At 38.0% G+C, this 21,608-nt stretch overlaps 1 protein-coding gene across 1 annotated transcript in view; it reads right to left on the bottom strand.

Annotated features, from left to right (window-relative positions):
- DNAJC10 (DnaJ heat shock protein family (Hsp40) member C10) overlaps positions 1 to 21,608 on the bottom strand; it is a 69,629-nt gene that overhangs the window by 29,183 nt on the left and 18,838 nt on the right. The window lies entirely within an intron of this gene.

Here is a 21,608-nt window from a genome sequence, read left to right as displayed (position 1 = left end):
ACAATCTTAGAATAGCTTCTTCACTATTTTTATGTAAGTCCTATAAATATGAATGCTACGATACAATGAGATAGATTTAGAAGAAAGGGAGAGGCAGCATCACAGAGCTCACGGGGATAGGTAAAATCAATCTACCTACGGTAAAAGTAAAATAATGTCAGAAAGCTTTAAAAGTTTTCCTTATGTGTGGAATGGAGAGAAACATGTGCATTAGGCCAAAATGAGAGAAAACCCCTCAATGACAGACTAAGTTTAAGGGTGATTAGGTGATTTTTGCTGCAAGGCAATACATTCCTAAGATGGGCCTTACCCCATGGGGTGAGTGGCTGATTTTAGCTGCAAGGCAATACCTTTCCAACATAGCAGCATAAAGGCTGAGAGGTGAAGTATGGGGAAAAGATCCATGTTGGGATTAAACATATGAAAATGCATTAATTAATTAGGATATTTTCTAACACTAGGACCAATTTTTAACCAATCTTATTGCTTGAATACAGTTTATGTTTGTGTAGGGTACTGAACTTCCAACTTAATTTACTAGGGGAAAGGGTCCTAGAAATGGAAAGTTATCATCTTCAAATATATACTTTTTTTTTTTTCAAGGTCGCAGCACGTGACATGTGGGATCTTAGTTCCCCAACCAGGGATTGAACCTGTGTCCCCTGCATTGGGAGTGCAGAGTCTTAACCACTGGACCACCAGGGAAGTCCCCCAAATATATACTTTTATGAGGCAAACATGTACATTTTTGAAATGAATACATACGAGGGAAAGTCAGTAACTGCAAAAAATTATTATTTTGTGAGGGTTGTATCTGTCAACAACTAATTATTTTTTCGAAGTGTCAAAAACATTTGTAGCTATCTGATGGTATAATTTACCATAAGTATAATTAAGCTGAAAAATTTGCCCATTGAACATAAACCACATGATACTTTAAGAAATTAATAACTGTAGAGGAGAGATCAAGATGGTGGAGTAGGAAGACATAGAGCTCACCTCCCCTGACAACATACCAAAAATACATCTACATGTGGAACAATTCTCATGGAAAACTAACTGGAAAATGGCAGAAGAACTCCTATACAACCAAGGCTGCAAGAAAGATTTCCATATAACCAGGTAGGATGGAAAAGGCATAGGGTTGGGACCCCCACCTGAGAGGGATCTGAAAGGAAGAGAAGGTCCCCATGGGCAGACCCTCAATGTGGGGAGCAAGTGGGTTGAGCCACAGACTGGGCATTCCAGTCCTGGGGTCCTGCAAGGGGGAGACAAGCACCCTTGGCTGCCAGGAGAACTGCTGGGACAGACAGAAGGGCTAGAGGAGCCTAGACTCTACTCATGAGGAGTACGCATGTGCTGGTTTACCAAAAATCAGGGCGGAGAGAGCTTTGCACTGGCAGCTGCCACTTCGCCACACTCCCCAATCCGAGCTGGTTGAACATCCCGGCCCCGCTCACTCCATACCACAGCCTGGTGCTAGATTTGGGCCAACCAAGCCCTGGGAGAAGACTTGGTCTAGCTATGCAGAGACAGACTGGGGGTCCTGGGATGTGACCTGGGTGGAGTGGAGGTGGCCACTGTCAGCACTTGCTCAGGTAGTGCCGCAGGAGCACCCTGCAGTTTGCCTCCCAGTGGAGCCGATGCTCTGGCTCCACCCACTCCACACAGCAGCTTAGCCTCGGAGCTGGGGCAGACAGGTCCTGGGAGAAGACTGCCACAGGGTCAGCCCAGTGCCCTGGTGGTAGCACAGCCACCTCAATTCTTGCAGCCACTACACCCCAACCCCCAGCCCCAGCCTAGTGAATGTCCCAGCCCCACCCACTCCACACCACAGCCTTGCACTAGATCTGGGATAAACAGAAGAAGGGATGAGACCTTGGGCTGGTTCTGACTGGAGCCTCGGACGCCTACAGAGGAGGTGTACTGGTCCTTTGTGAGCACATGGGCCTCACTTGCTTCAGCAATCACCTCCTTTGGGGGCAGGGCACCACTCAAGGGGAATGGAGCCTGATTGAGCCCGACCCTCAGGGCATTTACTCCAACAGCTGGGGAGCAGACCCTGTCCCTGACAGGGCGGCAACAACTAGGCAGCAAAGAGGAAGTCCCGCCTCACACCCTGCACAGTCTTTAGATCCCCCAAAACCAACCAAACCCCCTATCTAGGTGATAACGACCAGCATACCCTGAAGAAAGACAGGGCTGGTGTCCATCGTACACACAGAGTCTACACAGGGATGCTACCACATAAAAACACCCTTTTAAGACCATAATAGATAATCGTTTCTCCTAAATTCAGAGACAGAGACAGTTAAGTAAAATGAAAAGGCAGAGGAAATACTCCCAATTAAAAGAGCAAGAAAAATCCCCTGAAACAAATAATGAAACAGAGCTCACCAGTCTACCAGACCCCAAGTTCAAAAAGGTGGTAATAAAAACGCTAAATGAATTAAGAAAGATCAATATAAATGCAGATCACTGTAACAAGGAACTAGAAACTATAAAGATGAACAAATCAAAAATGGATAATTAATTCAATTTCTAAGATAAAAAGAAATCTAGAAGCAATGTACAGCTAACTAAATGACACAGAAGAATGAATAAGTAAGCTGGAAGACGGAATAATAGAAATCACCAAATCAGAAGAGCAGACAAAGACAAGTGAAAAAAAAAAAATGAAAGGAACTTACAAGATCTATAAAATAATATAAAATGTGCCAACCTATGCATAATAGGGGTTTGAGAAGGAGAAGAGAGAGAGAAGGGGATCAAAAACTTATTTGACGAAACTATGGCTGAAAATTTGCCAAACCTAAAGAAGGAAACAGATATCCAGGTACAAGAAGCACAAAGGGTCCTAAACAAGATGAACCCGAACAGACCCACAAGATATATCATAATTAAGATGGCAAAACTTAAAGACAAAGAGAGCATTCTAAAGGCAGCGAGAAAAAAACAAAGAGTTAATCACAAGGGAACCCCCATAAGGCTATCAGCTGATTTGCAGGCCAGAAGGGAGTGGCATAATATACTAAAAGTTCTGGAAGGAAAAAACCTGCAACCTAGGATATTCTATACAGCAAGATTATCATTTAGAATAGGAGAGATAAAGAATTTCTCAGACAAGCAAAAACTAAAAAGATTCAGTAATACTAAACCTACCCTAAAAGAAAGGGTCTTCTCTAAATGGAAAAGGAGCAAGAAACTATAGGAAAGAGAAAATCAAAAGAGGCAAGGCAAATATATAGTAAGAATTGAAGATCACTTAAATAAGCTAGTATGTAGACTAAACAATCAAAAAAAATTGTAAAAGTGACTCTATAATAAAAATAAAAGGATAAGTATAAACATGTAAGATAGGATATCAAAATTGCAAAGTATCAGGGAGGGGAGTAAAAAATGTTTATCTTTTAGAATGTGTTTGAATTGAATGACTATCAGTTTACATCAAGTAGATAGAGTTACGGGTCAACATACCTGAATTCCACGGTAACCACAAATCAAAAACATAAAATAGATTCACAAAGAGCAAAAAGGAAGGAAGTCATGCATACAACAAAAGAAAATCATCAGACCAAAAGAAAAAACAAAAAGAATACGCAAAGAAGAACTACAAAAACAACTGGAAAACAAGGATTAAAATGGTAATAAGTACAAACCTATCAACTACTTTAAATGTCAACAGACTAAATGCTTTGATCAAAAGAGTGGCTGATTGGATTTAAAAAAACAAGAACCTGAAATATGCTGTCTACAAGAGACTTACTTCAGGATAAAAGACACACACAGACTGAAAGTGAGAAGGAAAATGATATTTCAGGCAAATGGGAATGACAAGAAAGTGGGGGTAGCAATATTCATATCAAACAAAATAGACTTTAAGACAAAGGCCATAAAAAAAAGACAAAGAAGGGCATTATATAATGATAAAGAAATCAACACCAGAAGAGGATATTATACTCATTAATACATACGCACCTAGAGATAGAGGAACCAAGATGGTGGAGTAGAAGGACGAGCTCTAACTCCCTCTTGCGAGAACACCAGAATCACAACTAGCTGCTGGACAATCATCGACAGGAAGACACTGGAACTCACCAAAAAAGATACCCCACATCCAAAGACAAAGGAGAAGCCACAATGAGACGGTAGGAGGGGCGCAATCACAGTAAAATCAAATCCCATAACTGGTGGGTGGGTGACTCACAGACTGGCGAACACTTATACCACAGAAGTCCACCCACTGGAGTGAAGGCTCTGAGCCCCACGTCAGGCTTCCCAACCTGGGGGTCCGGCAACGGGAAGAGGAATTCATAGAGAATCAGACTTTGAAGCCCAGTGGGAATTGATTTCAGGACTTCAACAGGACTGGGGGAAACAGAGACCCCACTCTTAGAGGGTGCACACAAAATAGTGTGCATATCGGGACCCAGGGGAAGGAGCAGTGACCCCAGGGGAGACAAAACCAGACCTACCTGCTAGTGTTGGAAGGTCTCCTGCAGAGGCAGGGGGTGGCTCGGTTTCACCGTGGGGACAAGGACACTGGCAGCAGAAGTTCTGGGAAGTACTCCTTGGCGTGAGCCCTCCCAGAGTCTATCATCAGCCCCACCAAAGAGCCCAGGTAGGCTCCAGTGTTGGGTTGCCTCAGGCAAAACAACCAACAGGGAGGTAACCCAGCCCCACCCATCAACAATCAAGTGGATTAAAGTTTTACTGAGCTCTGCCCACCAGAGCAACACTCAGCTCTACCCACCACCAGAGCCTCCCATCAAGCCTCTTAGATAGCCTCAACCACCAGAGGGCAGACAACAAAAGCAAGAAGAACTACAATCCTGCAGCCTGTGGAGCAAAAACCACATTCACAGAAAGATAGACAAGATGAAAAGACAGAGGGCTATATACCAGATGAAGGAACAAGATAAAACCCCAGAAAAACAACTAAATGAAGAGATAGGCAACCTTCCAGAAAAAGAATTCAGAATAATGATAGTGAAGATGATCCAGGACCTCGGAATAAGAATGGAGGCAAAGATCGAGAAGATGCAAGAAATGTTTAACAAAGACCTAGAAGAATTAAAGAACAAACAAACAGAGATGAACAATACAATAACTGAAATGAAAACTACACTACAAGGAATCAATAGCAGAATAACTGAGGCAGAAGAACGGATAAGTTACCTGGAACACAGAATGGTGAAATTCACTGCTGCGAAACAGAATAAAGAAAAATAGAATGAAAAGAAATGAAGACAGACTAAGAGACCTCTGGGACAACATTAAACGCAACAACATTCGCATTATAGGGGTCCCAGAAGGAGAAGAGAGACAGAAAGGACATGAGAAAATATTTGAAGAGATTATAGTCGAAAACTTCCCTAACATGGGAAAGGAAATAGCCACCCAAGTCCAGGAAGCGCAGCGAGTCCCATACAGGATAAACCCAAGGAGAAAAACGCCGAGACACATAGTAATCAAATTGGCAAAAAAATAAGACAAAGAAAAATTATTGAAAGCAGCAAGGGAATAATGACAAATAACATACAAGGGAACTCCCATAAGGTTAACAGCTGATTTTTCAGCAGAAACTCTACAAACCAGAAGGGCGTGGCATGATATACTTAAAGTGATGAAAGGGAAGAACCTACAACCAAGATTACTCTACCTGGCAAGGATCTCATTCAGATTCGATGGAGAAATCAAAAGCTTTACAGACAAGCAAAAACTAAGAGAATTCAGCACCACCAAACCAGCTCCACAACAAATACTAAAAGAACTTCTCTAAGTGGGAAACACAAGAGAAGAAAAGGACCTACAAAAACAAACCCAAAACAATTAAGAAAATGGTCATAGGAACATACATATCGATAATTACCTTAAACGTGAATGGATTAAATGCTCCAACCAAAAGACACAGGCTTGCTGAATGGATACAAAAACAAGACCCAACTATATGCTGTCTACAAGAGACCCACTTCAGACCTAGGGACACATACAGACTGAAAGTGAGGGGATGGAAAAAGATATTCCATGCAAATGGAAATCAAAAGAAAGCTGGAGTAGCTATACTCATATCAGATAAAATAGACTTTAAAATAAAGAATGTTACAAGAGACAAGAAAGGACACTACATAATGATCAAGGGATCAATCCAAGAAGAAGATATAACAATTATAAACATATATGCACCCAACATAGGAGCACCTCAATACATAAGGCAACTGCTAACAGTTATAAAAGAGGAAATCGACAGTAACACAGTAATAGTGGGAGACTTTAACACCTCACTTACACCAATGGACAGATCATCCAAAATGAAAATAAATAAGGAAACAGAAGCTTTAAATGACACAATAGACCAGATAGATTTAATTGATATTTATAGGACATTCCATCCAAAAACAGCAGATTACACTTTCTTCTCAAGTGCGCACGGAACATCCTCCAGGATAGGTCACATCTTGGGTCACAAATCAAGCCTCAGTAAAGTTAAGAAAATTGAAATCATATCAAGCATCTTTTCTGACCACAACACTATGAGATTAGAAATGAATTACAGGGAAAAAAACGTAAAAAACACAAACACATGGAGGCTAAACAATACGTTACTAAATAACCAAGAGATCACTGAAGAAATCAAAGAGGAAATCAAAAAATACCTAGAGACAAATGACAATGAAAACACGACGATCCAAACCTATGGGATGCAGCAAAAGCAGTTCTAAGAGGGAAGTTTATAGCTATACAAGCCTACCTAAAGAAACAAGAAAAATCTCAAGTAAACAATCTAACCTTACACCTAAAGGAACTAGAGAAAGAAGAACAAACACAACCCAAAGTTAGCAGAAGGAAAGAAATCATAAAGATCAGAGCAGAAATAAATGAAATAGAAACAAAGAAAACAGTAGCAAAGATGAATAAAACTAAAAGCTGGTTCTTTGAGAAGATAAACAAAATTGATAAACCATTAGCCAGACTCATCAAGAAAAAGAGGGAGAGGACTCAAATCAATAAAATTAGAAATGAAAAAGGAGAAGTTACAACAGACACTGCAGAAATACAAAGCATCCTAAGAGACTACTACAAGCAACTCTATGCCAGTAAAATGGAAAACCTGGAAGAAATGGACAAATTCTTAGAAAGGTATAACCTTCCAAGACTGAACCAGGAACAAACAGAAAATATGAACAGACCAATCACAAGTAATGAAATTGAAACTGTGATTAAAAATCTTCCAACAAACAAAAGTCCAGGACCAGATGGCTTCACAGGTGAATTCTATCAAACATTTAGAGAAGAGCTAACACCCATCCTTCTCAAACTCTTCCAAAAAATTGCAGAGGAAGGAACACTCCCAAACTCATTCTCTGAGGCTACCATCACCCTGATACAAAAACCAGACAAAGATACTGCAAAAAAAGAAAATTACAGACCAATATCACTGATGAATATAGATGCAAAAATCCTCAACAAAATACTAGCAAACAGAATCCAACCACACATTAGAAGGATCATACACCATGATCAAGTGGGATTTATCCCAGGGATGCAAGGATTCTTCAATATACGCAAATCAATCAGTGTGATACACCATACTAAAAAATTAAAGAATAAAAACAATATGATCATCTCAATAGATGCAGAAAAAGCTTTTGACAAAATTCAACACCCATTTATGATAAAAACTCTCCAAAAAGTGGGCATAGAGGGAACCTACCTCAACATAATAAAGGCCATATACGACAAACCCACAGCAAACATCATTCTCAACGGTGAAAAACCGGAAGCATTTCCTCTAAGATCAGGAACGAGACAAGGATGTCCACTCTCACCACAATTATTCAACATAGTTTTGGAAGTCCTAGCCACGGCAATCAGAGAAGAAAAAGAAATAAAAGGAATACAAATTGGAAAAGAAGAAGTAAAACTGTCACTGTTTGCAGATGACATGATACTATACATAGAGAATCCTAAAAATGCCACCAGAAAACTACTGGAGCCAATCAATGAATTTGGTAAAGTTGCAGGATACAAAATTAATGCACAGAAATCTCTTGCATTCCTATACACTAATGATGAAAAATATGAAAGGGAAATTATGGAAACACTCCCATTTACCATTGCAACAAAAAGAATAAAATACCTAGGAATAAACCTACCTAGGGAGACAAAAGACCTGTATGCAGAAAACTATAAGACACTGATGAAAGAAATTAAAGATGATACCAACAGATGGAGAGATATACCATGTTCTTGGATTGGAAGAATCAATATTCTGAAAATGACTATACTACTCAAAGCAATCTACAGATTCAATGCAATCCCTATCAAATTACCAATGGAATTTTTTACGGAACTAGAACAAATCATCTTAAAATTTGTATGGAGACACAAAAGACCCCGAATAGCCAAAGCAGTCTTGAGGGAAAAAAACAGAGCTGGAGGAATCAGACTCCCTGACTTCAGACTATACTACAAAGGTACAGTAATCAAGACAATATAGTACTGGCACAAAAACAGAAACATAGATCAATGGAACAAGATAGAAAGCCCAGAGATAAACCCACGTACCTATGGTCAACTAATCTATGACAAAGGAGGCAAGGATATACAATGGAGAAAAGACAGTCTCTTCAATAAGTGGTGCTGGGAAAACTGGACAGCTACACGGAAAAGAATGAAATTAGAACACTCCCTAACACCATACACAAAAATAAACTCAAAATGGATTCGAGACCTAAATGTAAGACTGGACACTATAAAACTCTTAAAGGAAAACATAGGAAGAACACTCTGTGACATAAATCACAGCAAGACCTTTTTTGATCCACCTCCTAGAGTAATGGAAATAAAAACAAAAATAAACAAATGGGACCTAATGAAACTTAAAAGCTTTTGCACAGCAAAGGAAACCATAAACAAGACGAAAAGACAACCTTCAGAATGGGAGAAAATATTTGCAAATGAATCAACGGACAAAGGATTAATCTCCAAAATATATAAACAGCTCATGCAGTTCAATATTAAAGAAACAAACAACCCAATCCAAAAATGGGCAGAAGACCTAAATAGACATTTCTCCAAAGAAGATATACAGATGGCCAAGAGGCACATGAAAAGATGCTCAACATCACTAATTATTAGAGAAATGCAAATCAAAACTACAATGAGGTATCACCTCACACCAGTTAGAATGGGCATCAACAGAAAATCTACAAACAACAAATGCTGGAGAGGGTGTGGAGAAAAGGGAACACTCTTGCACTGTTGGTGGGAATGTAAATTGATACAGCCACTATGGAGAACAGTATGGAGGTTCCTTAAAAAACTAAAAATAGATTTACCATATGATCCAGCAATCCCACTACTGGACGTATACCCAGAGAAAACAATAATTCAAAAACACACATGCACCCCAATGTTCACTGCAGCACTATTTACAATAGCCAGGTCATGGAAGTAACCTAAATGTCCATCGACAGACGAATGGATAAAGAAAATGGGGTACATATATACAATGGAATATTACTCAGCCATAAAAAGGAGCGAAATTGAGTCATTTGTTGAGACGTGGATGGATCTAGAGACTGTCATACAGAGTGAAGTAAGTCAGAAAGAGAAAAACAAATATCGTACATTAACGCATGTATGTGGAACCTAGAAAAATGGTACAGATGAGCCAGTCTGCAGGGCAGAAGTTGAGATACAGATGTAGAGAACAAACATATAGGACACCAAGGGGGAAAACCACGGGGGGGTGGGGATGGTGGTGTGCTGAATTGGGCGATTGCAATTGACATGTATACACTGATGTGTATAAAATTGATGACTAATAAGAACCTGCAGTATAAAAAAACAAAAAAAACAACTAATGCTAAACCTTCATTGGGTTATTTGTATGGAAATATGATAATATAAATGTTTCAGACATTACATGAAATTTCTAAAAATCTTATATGTTCTGGTATAATGTTATAAGTCATAATTCTAGTTATTACTTTAAAATATGTATCTCAGAAATAACTAAATTTCCTTGTCAATTGCATTATTATGAACTTTCATCAAATCTTTAACCGTGGTCATTTTGAAGTCTTTTGTCATTTACAGACAGTTCTGGGTGTACTCTGATGCTTTTGCAAAAATGTTCCTATAAAAGGGTTTCATCTTCAAGGAATTCATGGAAAAGACTCTGACAAGTACAGGTTTCTGGTAACTGACTGTACTGCTGAACTGAATGAATAAGCATTTTCAGAACTCTAATGAAAAACTGATGAACTCATAAAAGTGCTAACAAAAGATCAAGATAAAAAAAATTAATTACATGGGACTGAGTGAACTGATGAGGATGATTATAATTTTTGTGACTTTTTGTTTGAATTAAAAAAAAATGTATTAGTAACATAAAAAAGATATGATATTAAGTGAAAAAATTCAAATTATGAACTTTTATATGTATGGTTACATGGTTTAAATATTACATAATAAACTTGGAAATGTGAAAAAAAATACATATGCACCTAATATAGGAGCACATAAATATATAAAGCAAATACTAAAAGACATAAATGGAAAACCTGACAAAAATACAGTAATAGTAGATTTAACACTCCACTGACATCAATGGACAGATCATCCAGACAGAAAATCAAGAAGGAAAACGGTGGTTTTAAATGATACAACAAACCAGTTGGACTTAACAGATTTCTACCGAATACTACATCCCCTGAAAACCCCAGAATACACATTCTTTTCAAGTGCACATGGAATGTTCTATAGGACAGACCACATGCTAGGTCATAAAACAAACCTCAACAAATTTAAGAGGATAGAAGTTATTTCAAGCATCTTTTCTGACCACAATTATATGAAATCAGAAATTAACTATGGAAAGAAAAACAGAGAAAGAACAAACAAGTGGAGGCTGAACAACATGCTACTAAGAAACAAGTGGGTCAAAGATGGAATCAAAGAAGAAATTATAAAATACCCTGAGATTAAGGAAAATGAGAACACATTACAAAATCTCTGGCATGCAGCAAAAGCAATTCTTAGGGTGAAATCCACAGCGATACAGGCCTTCCTCAAGAAACAAGAAAAATTTCAAATGAACAATCTCACCAACCACCTAAAAGGATTAGTAAAAGAAAAACAAAGTGCAAAGTCAGCAGAAGGAAGGAAATAATAAAGATCAGAGAGAAATAAAATAGATCAGGAGAAAAAAAAGCAACAAAGAAAAGATCAATAAAACCAAGAGTTGATTTTTTGAAAAGATAAATAAAATCGACAAGCCAGGATCATCAAGAAGAAAAGAGAGGACTCCAATAAACAAATTAAGAAATGAAAGACGAGAAATAACTGATATCACAGAAATACAAAAAATCAGAAGAGAAATACAATGAACAGTTTACATGCCAGCAAACTGGACAACCTAGAAGAAATGGGCAAATTTTTAGAAACATACAGCCTGGCAACACTAAGTCAAGAAGAAACACAGTTTGAACAGGCTAATCACTAGAAGTGAAACAGAATCTGTAATAATAATTAAAAGAAAAACTTTCTGCAAACAAAAGTCCAAGACCAAATGGCTTCACTGAAGAATTCTACCAAACATAAAGAACTTAAACTAATCTTTCTCAAACTATTCCAAAAAATTGAAGAAGAGGGAACACTTCCAAATTCATTCTATGAGGCCACTATTACCCTAATTACAAAACTAGACAAAGACACTACAAAAAAAAAAGTTACAGGCCAGTATCTATGATGAATATACGTGCAAAAATCCTCAACAGAATATTAGCAAGCTGAATCCAACAATACCTGAAAAGTATCATACACCATGATCAAGTTGGATTCATTCCAGGATCACAAGGATGGTTCCACATATGCAAATCAATCAGTGTGATACACCACATTAACAAAAGGAAAGACAAAAACCACATGATCACATGATCATCTCAACAAATGCAGAAAAAGCATTTCACAAAATTCAACATCCGCTCATGATAAAAACTCTCACCAAAGTGGGTGTAGAGGGAACATATTATGACATAATAAAGGCCATTTACAACAAAGCCACAGCCAACATAATACTCAGTGGTGAAAAGGTAAAAGCCTTCCCTCTAAATTCAGGAATAAGACGACGATGCCCACTCTCAGAGCTTCTATTCAACACAGTATTAGACGTCCTAACCACAGCAATCAGATAAGGAAAAGAAATAAAAGGTATCCAAATTGGAAGGGAAAAGGTAAAACTGCCACCCTTTGCAGATGACATACAATACTCTATATACAAAACCCTAGTCTTCACCCAAAAAAGTATAAGAACTATTAAAGGAATTTGGTAAGACAGCAGCATACAAGATTAATATACAGAAATCTGTCATGTTTCTATACACTAAAAATGAAATATAAGATAAAGTAAAAAAAAAAATCCCATTTAAAATCTCATCAAAAAAATGAAATACCTAGGAATAAATGTAACCAAGGAGGTGAAATACCTACATGCTGAAAACTATAAATCACTGGTAAAGGAAATGAAGATGATTCAAAAAAATGGAAAGATATCCTATGCTCTTAGATGGGAAGAATTAATATTGTTAAAATGGATATACCACCCAAAGCAATCTACAGATTTAATGCAATCCCTATCAAAATACCATGACATTTTTCACAGAATTAGAACAAATAATCCTAAAATTTATATGAAAATATAAAAGGCCCAGAATTGCCAAAACAATTCTGAGGAAAAAGAACAAAGATGGGGGCATAACCCTTCTCAACTTCAGAATATACTACAAAGCTACAGTAATCACAAAGCATGGTATTAGTACAAAGACATATAGATGAACAGAACAAAGAGCCCAGAAATAAACCCACACACCTACAGTCAATTAATCTATGACAAAGGAAACAACAATAAAGAGAAAAGACAGTCTCTTCAACAAATGGTGTTGAGAAAGCTGGACAGCTACATGTAAATCAATGAATTTAGAATACTCCCTCCCACCATATACAAAAATAAATTCAAAATGATTTAAAGGAGAGAGTAATCAAGATGGCAGAGTAGTAGGACGTGACTCTTACCTTCTCCCACAAATACATCAAAAATACATCAACATGTGGAACAATTCTCACAGAATATCTACTGAACACCGCCAGAACACCTCAAACTGCTGAAAGGGCAAGAAAATCTCCATGTAACCAGGTAGGAAAAAAGAAAAAAAAGAAAGCAAGAAAGGAATCGAGACAGGACCTGTGCCCCTGGGAGGGAGCTGTGAAAGAGGAAATGTGCCAGACCCCTGGCAGGGAGATTGGCCAGGACAGAAGGGGAGCTTCAGAGACTCGGAGGAGAGTGCAGCAGCTAGTTCGCGGCAGCCAGAGTGAAGGAAGAACTGCACAGACGGTCAGTGTCACCACCCTGCACTCCCCAGCCGGAGGCACATGTCTGTCAGTGCGGGCAGGGGCTGGGTACTGGAACTCAGGCTTCGGAAATCGGAACTGGGGAGAGGACTGGGGTTGACTGTGTGAAGACAGCCCGGGGGGGTGCTGGAATCCAGTGCGACCATGGCTGGTGGTGTGCACAGAGGAAGCCTGGGCTGCCTTAGAGGCCAGCTGCCATTATTTGGGGGGTGCATGAGGGGAGGGGAGGGGCGGGATGCGGGTTGTAGCCTTTTTCCCTGTGCACACACTTGGAGAGGGTAGGGCACTGCCTGCAAGGGATGCAGGGGACGTCACAAGCTGCCACCACTGCCTGCCCAGATGCCAGGAGCGGTTGCAGGCTGCTGCCGCCTCCCTCCCAGACCTCAGGAGTGGTCGCAAGCCACCTCTGCTCCCATCGCATGCTCCAGGGGGGCCCCTGAGCTGCCACTGCTGCCAAGAACTCCAGGACTGGGCACCAGCCACTGCAACTGCACACCCCCTATCAAGGGGATAACAACAAGCACATGCTGAGGAAAGAGGTGACAGGCATCCATACTAAAAACAGTCCCTACAACAAATAAATTAAACCCACACGAGCTACACAGGGATGCCCCCACGTATAAATAGCCATTCAAGACCACAAGATAATTGTTTCTCCTAAACTCAGGGAGTAAGAGAAATATAACTAAAATGAAGAAGCAGAGGAACCACTTCCAGTTAAAAGACCAAGAGCATTCCCCTGAAAGAACAAATAATGAAATAAACCTCTTCAGTCTAATAGACACCGAGTTCAAAAAGGAGGTAATGAAAATACTGAAGAAATTAAGAAAGGCTATCAACAGACATGCAGAATAGTGTAAAAAGGAACTAGAAACTATAAAGAGGAACCAAGAAAAATTAGAAAACTCATTTGCCGAGATGAAAGCTGAGTTAAAGCAATGAAAAACAGAATGAATAGTGCAGAAAAACAGATAAGTGACGTGGAAAACAGAATAATGGAAATCACCCAATCAGGACAGCAGACAGAAAGCCAAATGAAAAAGAAATGAAAGCAATATAAGAGACCTACAGGATAATATAAAGCAGTGGTCCCCAACGTTTTTGGCACCAGGGACTGGTGTGGAAGACAATTTTTCCACCGACAGGGGTGGGGGTGGGGGGTGGGGTGGGGTAGGGGGATGGTTCAGGTGGTAATGTGAGTGAGGGGGAGCGAGGGGGAGTGGCAGATGAAGCTTCGCTCACTTGTCCGCCACTCACTTCCTGCTGTGCGGCCCGGTTCCTAACAGGCCACAGTGGTTGGGGACCTCTGATATAAAGCGTGCCAACCTATGCATAATAGGGATTCCAGAAGTGGAATAAAGAGAAAAAGGGATGGAAAGTGTATTTGAAGAAATTATGGCTGAAAACTTCCCAAACATGAAGAAGTAAACAGATATCCAGGTACAGGAAGCACAGAGGGTCCCAAACAGACCTACACCAAGACATATGATAATAAAAGTGGCAGAAGTTAAAGAGAGGGTTCTAAAAGCAGCAATAGAAAAACAAAAGAGTTAATTACAAGGGAACCGCCATAAGACTATCAGTTGATTTGTCTACAGAAATACTGCAGGCCAGAAGGGACTGGCAAGATATATTCAAAATCCTGAAAGGGAAAAATCTACAACCTAGGATAATCTACCCTGTAAGATTATCATTAGAATAGAAGGAGAAATAAAGAATTTCTCAGGGGACTTCCCTGGCGGTCCAGAGGTTAAGACTCTGCACTTCCACAGCAGGGGCATGGGTCTGATTCCTGGTCGAAGAACTAAGATCCTGCATGCCATGTGACGTGGCCAAAAAAAAAAAAAAAAAAACAACAGAGAGAAAAGAAGCAAGACTCTATAGGAAAGAGAAAATCACAACCTCAAAGTAAGTCACTTAAATAAGCCAGTACACAAATTAAAAAAAAAAAAAATCAAAAACTTCTGTGAACGTGATGATAACCACAATGAACAGCAAAAGGATGAACATGAAGACGTAAAAGGGGACATCAAAAATCATAAGATGTGGGGAGTAAGAAAATGTGTATATATTTTTTTCCTAGAATATATTTGAGCCTATAAGGCTACCAGTCTAAGGCAAGCAGAAATAGGAAGGGTTAAAATGGTAGAAAAGCAGGGTAACCACAAATCAAAAACATACAATAGATTCACAAAAACCAAAAAGAGGAGAACACAAGTATAATACAAAAGAAAATCATAAAACCACAAAAAGGTCATCCATTTACAATGCTTGGTGTCAGTTTATTTATCTCTTGTAAAAATAAAATACAGTGTGTGTGTGTGAAAAAAAAAAACACAAAAGGGAAAACAAAGAGACAAACAAGAAATATAAAATCAATGGGAAAACAAGGTTTAAAATGGCAATAAATACATATCTATCTATAATTAACTTAAATGTTAATGGACGAAACGCTCCAATCAAAAGACACAGAGTAGAAGATTGGCTAAAAAACAAAAGCCTAAAATATGCTGCCTACTAGACACCCACTTTAGGGCAAAGGACACACATAGATTGAAAGTGAGGGGACAGAAAAAGATATTTCATACAAAAGGAAATGATAGAGTTGCAATGCTCATATCAAACAAGATAGATTTTAAAACAAAGATCATAAAGAAGGATAAAGAAGGACACTATATAATGATAAAAGGATCAATACAAGAGGACTTCACACTCATCAACATACATACACCTAATACAGTAGCACCCAAATACATAAAACAAATATTAACAGAGATAAAGGTAGAAATTGATAGGAATACAACAGTAGTAGGAGACTTTAACACCACACTCACATCAATGCACAGATCTTCCAGACAATCAATAAGGCAACAGAGACCCTACGTAATATAACAGAACAGCTAGACTTAATTGATATTTTCAGGACATTACATCCAAAAAAAATCAGAATACACATTTTTTCCAAGTGCACATGGAGCCTTCTCTAGGATTGACCACATACTAGGGCACAAAACAAGCCTCAACAAATTTAAGAGTATAGAAATTATCTCAAGCATCTTTTCTGACCACAATGGCATGAAAGTAGAAATTAACCACAAAAAAAAGAGAGAAAAAAACAATTACATGGAGACTAAACAACATGTTACTAAAAAACCAATGGGTCAACGATGAAATCAAAGAGGAAATTAAAAAATACCTTGGGACAAATGACAATGCAAACACAATGATACAAAATCTCTGGGATGCAGAAAAAGCAGTTCTTAGAGTGAAGTTCATAGTGATACAGGCCTTCCTCAAAAAACAAGAAAAATCTCAAATAAACAAACTAACCTACCACTAAAAAGAATTAGAAAAAGAACAACAAAACCTAAAGTCAGCAGAAGGAAGGAAATAATAAAGATCTGAGAGGAAATAAATAAAATAGAGATTAAAAAAAAATCAATAAAACAAAGAGCTGGTTCTTTGAAAGGGTAAAGAAAATAGACAAACCCCTGGCCAGGCACACCAAGAAGAAAAGAAAGAGAATGCAAATAAACAAAATAAGAAATGAAAAAGGAGGAATCTCAACTGATACCACAGAAATACAAAATACTATGAACAATTATATACCAACAAATTGGACAACCTAGAAGAAATGGACAGGTTTCTAGAAACATACAGCCCACCAAAACTGAATCAAGAAGAAGTAATTTGAAAAGACCAATCATCAGAAGTGAAAGAGAATTTGTAATTAAAAAACTCCCTACAAACAAAAGTCCAGGACCACAGAGCATCACAGGTGAATTCTACCAAACATACAAAGAAGAATTTATACCAACCCTTCTCAAACTCTTTCAAAAAACTGAAGAGGAGGGAACACTCCCAAGGACATTCTATGAAGCCACTATCACCCTGTTACCAAAACCAGACAAAGACACAACCAAAAAAGAAAATTACAGGCTAATATCTTTGATAAATATAGATGCAAAAAACCTCAACAAAACATTAGCAAACCGAATCCTACAACACATAAAAAAGATCATACACCACGACCAAGTGGGATCCATCCTAAATTCACAAGGATGGTTCAACATACACAACTCAATTAATGTGATACACCACATAAACAAAAGAAAAGGCAAAAACCACATGATCATCTAAACAGATGCAGAAACAGCAGTTGACAAAATGCAGCGTCCATTCATGATAAAAACTCTTACCAAAGTAGGTACAGAGGGAACATATCTCAAGATAGTAAAAGTTATTTATGACACACCTACAGCCAATACAATACTCAACGGTGAAAAGATGAAAGCCTTCCTAAAATCTGGAACAAGACAAGGATGCCCACTCTCACCTCTTCTAGTCAACATAGTATTAGAAGTCCTAGCCATAGCAATCAGACAAGAGAAAGAAATAAGAGATATCCAAATTGGAAGAGGTAAAATTGTCATCATATGCAGATGATATGATACTATATATAAATAACCCTAAAGACACCACACAAAAACTACTAGAACTGATAAACAAATTCAGCAAGGTAACAGGATACAAGGGTAACATACAAAGAAGCAAGAAGAACTACAATCCTGCAGCATGTGGAACAAAAACCACATTCATAGAAAGAAAGACAAAATGAAAAGGCAGTGGACTATGTACCAGATGAAAGAACAAAATAAAACCCTAGAAAAACAACTAAATGAAGTGGAGATAGGCAACCTCCCAGAAAAAGAATTCAGAATAATGATACTGAAGATGATTCAGGACCTCGGAAAAAGAATGGAGGCAAAGATCAAGAAGATGCAAGAAATGTTTAACAAAGACCTAGAAGAATTAAACAAACAAACAGAGATAAACAATACAATATCTGAAATGAATAATACACTAGAAGGAATCAATAGGAGAATAACTGAGGCAGAAGAATGGATAAGTGACCTGGAAGAAAGAATGGTGGAAATCACTGCCATGGAACAGAATAAAGAAAAAAGAATGAAAAGAAATGAAGACAGCCTAAGAGACCTCTGGGACAACATTAAATGCACCAACAGTTGCATTATAGGGGTCCCAGAAGGAGAAGAGAGAGAGAAAGGACCCGAGAAAATATCTGAAGAGATTATAGTTGAAAACTTCCCTAACATGGGAAAGGAAATAGCCACCCAAGTCCAGGAAGCGCAGAGAGTCCCAGGCAGGAGAAATGCAAGGAGAAACATGCTGAGACACATACTAATCAAACTGACAAAAATTGAAGACAAAGAAAAATGATTAAAAGCAACAAGAGAAATACGACAAATAACATACAAGGGAACTCCCATAAGGTTAACAGCTGATTTCTCAGCAGAAACTCTACAAGCCAGAAGGGAGTGCCAAGATATATTTAAAGTGATGAAAGGGAAGAACCTCCAACCAAGGTTACTCTACCCAGCAAGGATCTCATTCAGATTTGACAGAGAAACCAACAGCTTTACAGACAAGCAAAAGCTAAGAGAATTCAGCACCACCAAACCAGCTCTACAACAAATGCTAAAGGTACTTCTCTAAGTGGGAAATGCAAGAGAAGAAAAGGGCCTACAAAAACAAACCCACAACAATTAAGAAAATGGTAATAGGAACACACATATCAATAATTACCTTAAATGTGAATGGATTAAATGCTCCAACCAAAAGACACAGGCTCGCTGAATGGATACAAAAACAAGACCCGTATATATGCTGTCTACAAGAGACCCACTTCCCTAAGGACACATACAGACTGAAAGTGAGGGGATGGAAAAAGATATTCCATGCAAATGGAAATCAAAAGAAAGCTGGTGTAGCAGCACTCATATCAGATAAAATAGACTTTAAAAATAAAAAATGTTACAAGAGACAAGGAAGGACACTACATAATGATGAAGGGATCAATCCAAGAAGAAGATATAACAATTATAACTATATATGTACCTAACATAGGAACACCTCAATACATAAGGCAAATACTAACAGCTATAAAAGGTGAAATCGACAGTAACACAATAATAGTGGGGGACTTTCACACCTCACTTACACCAATGGACAGATCATCCAGACAGAAAACTAATAAAGAAAAACAATCTTTAAATGACACAATAGACCAGATAGATTTAACTGATATTTACAGGACATTCCATCCGAAAACAGCAGATTACACTTTCTTCTCAAGTGCACATGGAACATTCTCCAGGATAGATCACATCTTGGGTCACAAATCAAGCCTTGGTAAACTTAAGAAAAATGAAATCATACCAAACATCTTTTCCGACCACAACGCTATGAGATTAGAAATCAATTACAGGGAAAAAAAGTAAAAAACACAAACACATGGAGGCTAAACAATACAATACTAAATAACCAAGAGATCACTGAAGAAATCAAAGAGGAAATCAAAAAATACTTAAAGACAAATGACAACAAAAACACGACGATCCAAAACCTATGGGATGCAGCAAAAGCAGTACTAAGAGAGAGGTTTATAGCAATACAATCCTACCTCAAGAAACAAGAAAAATCTCAAATAAACAATCTAACCTTACAACCTAAAGGAACTAGAGAAAGAAGCACAAACAAAACCCATAGTAGAAGGAAAGAACTCATAAAGATCAGAGCAGAAATAAATGAAAGAGAAACAAAGAAAATAGCAAAGATCAATAAAACTAAAATTTGGTTCTTTGAGAAGATAGACAAAATTCATAAACCTTTAGCCAGACTCATCAAGAAAAAGCGGGAGAGGACTCAAATCAATAAAATTAGAAATGAAAAAGGAGAAGTTACAATGGACATCACAGAAATACAAAGCATCATAAGAGACTACTACAAGCAACTCTATGCCAATAAAATGGACAACCTGGAAGAAATGGACAAATTCTTAGAAAGGTATAACCTTCTAAGACTGAACCAGGAGGAAATAGAAAATATGAACAGACCAATCACAAGTAATGAAAGTTACACAAGTAACTGTGACTAAAAATTTTCCAAGAAACAAAAGTCCATGACCAGATGGCTTTACAGGTGAATTCTATCAAACATATAGAGAAGAGCTAACACCCATTGTTCTCAAACACTTCCAAAAAATTACAGAGGAAGGAACACTCCCAAACTCATTCTATGAGACCACCATCACCCTGAAACCAAAACCAGACAAAGATACTACAAAAAAGGAAATTATAGACCAATATCACTGATGAATATAGATGCAAAAATCCTCAACAAAATACTAGCAAACAGAATCCAACAACACATTAAAAGGATCATACACCACGATCAAGTGGGATTTATCCCAGGGATGCAAGGATTCTTCAATATACGCAAATCAATTAATGTGATACACCATATTAACAAACTGAAAGATAAAAACCATATAATCATCTCCATAGATGCAGAAGAAGCTTTTGACAAAATTCAACACCCACTTATGATAAAAACTCTCCAGAAAGTAGGCAAACAGGGAACCTACCTCAACATAATAAAGGCCATATATGACAAACCCACAGCCAACATTGTTCTCAATGGTGAAAAACTGCAACCATTTCCTCTAAGATCAGGAACAAGACAAGGTTGCCCACTCTAACCACTATTATTCAACACAGTTTTGGAATTTTTAGCCACACCAGTCAGAGAAGAAAAAGAAATAAAAGGAATCCAAATCAGAAAAGAAAAACTAAAACTGTCACTGTTTGCAGATGACATGATACTATACATAGAGAATCCTAAAGATGCCACCAGAAAACTTCTAGAGCTGATCAATGAATTTGGTAAAGTTGCAGAATAGAAAATTAATGCACAGAAATCTCTTGCATTCCTATACACTAACAATGAAAGACCAGAAAGAAAAATTAAGGAAACAATTCCATTCACCATTGCAACAACAAGAATAAAATACCTAGGAATAAACCTACCTAAGGAGGTAAAAGATCTGTACTCAGAAAACTGTAAGACAGTGATGAAAGAAATCAAAGATGACAAAACGGATGGAGAGATATACCATGTTCTTGGATTGGAAGAATCAATATTGTGAAAATGACTACACCACCCAAAGCAATCTACAGATTCAGTGCAATCCCTATCAAATTACCAATGGCATTTTTTTTACAGAGCTAGAACAAAAAATCTGTATGGAGACACAAAAGACCCCGAATAGCCAAAGAAATCTTGAGGGAAAAAAACGGAGCTGGAGGAATCAGACTCCCTGACTTCAGACT

Source organism: Eubalaena glacialis, chromosome 1 (assembly GCF_028564815.1).
Source record: "Eubalaena glacialis isolate mEubGla1 chromosome 1, mEubGla1.1.hap2.+ XY, whole genome shotgun sequence".
Taxonomy (NCBI): domain Eukaryota; kingdom Metazoa; phylum Chordata; class Mammalia; order Artiodactyla; family Balaenidae; genus Eubalaena; species Eubalaena glacialis.
The sequence above is the reverse complement of the archived record's forward strand: the minus strand, read 5'-3'. Positions and strand labels throughout refer to the sequence as shown.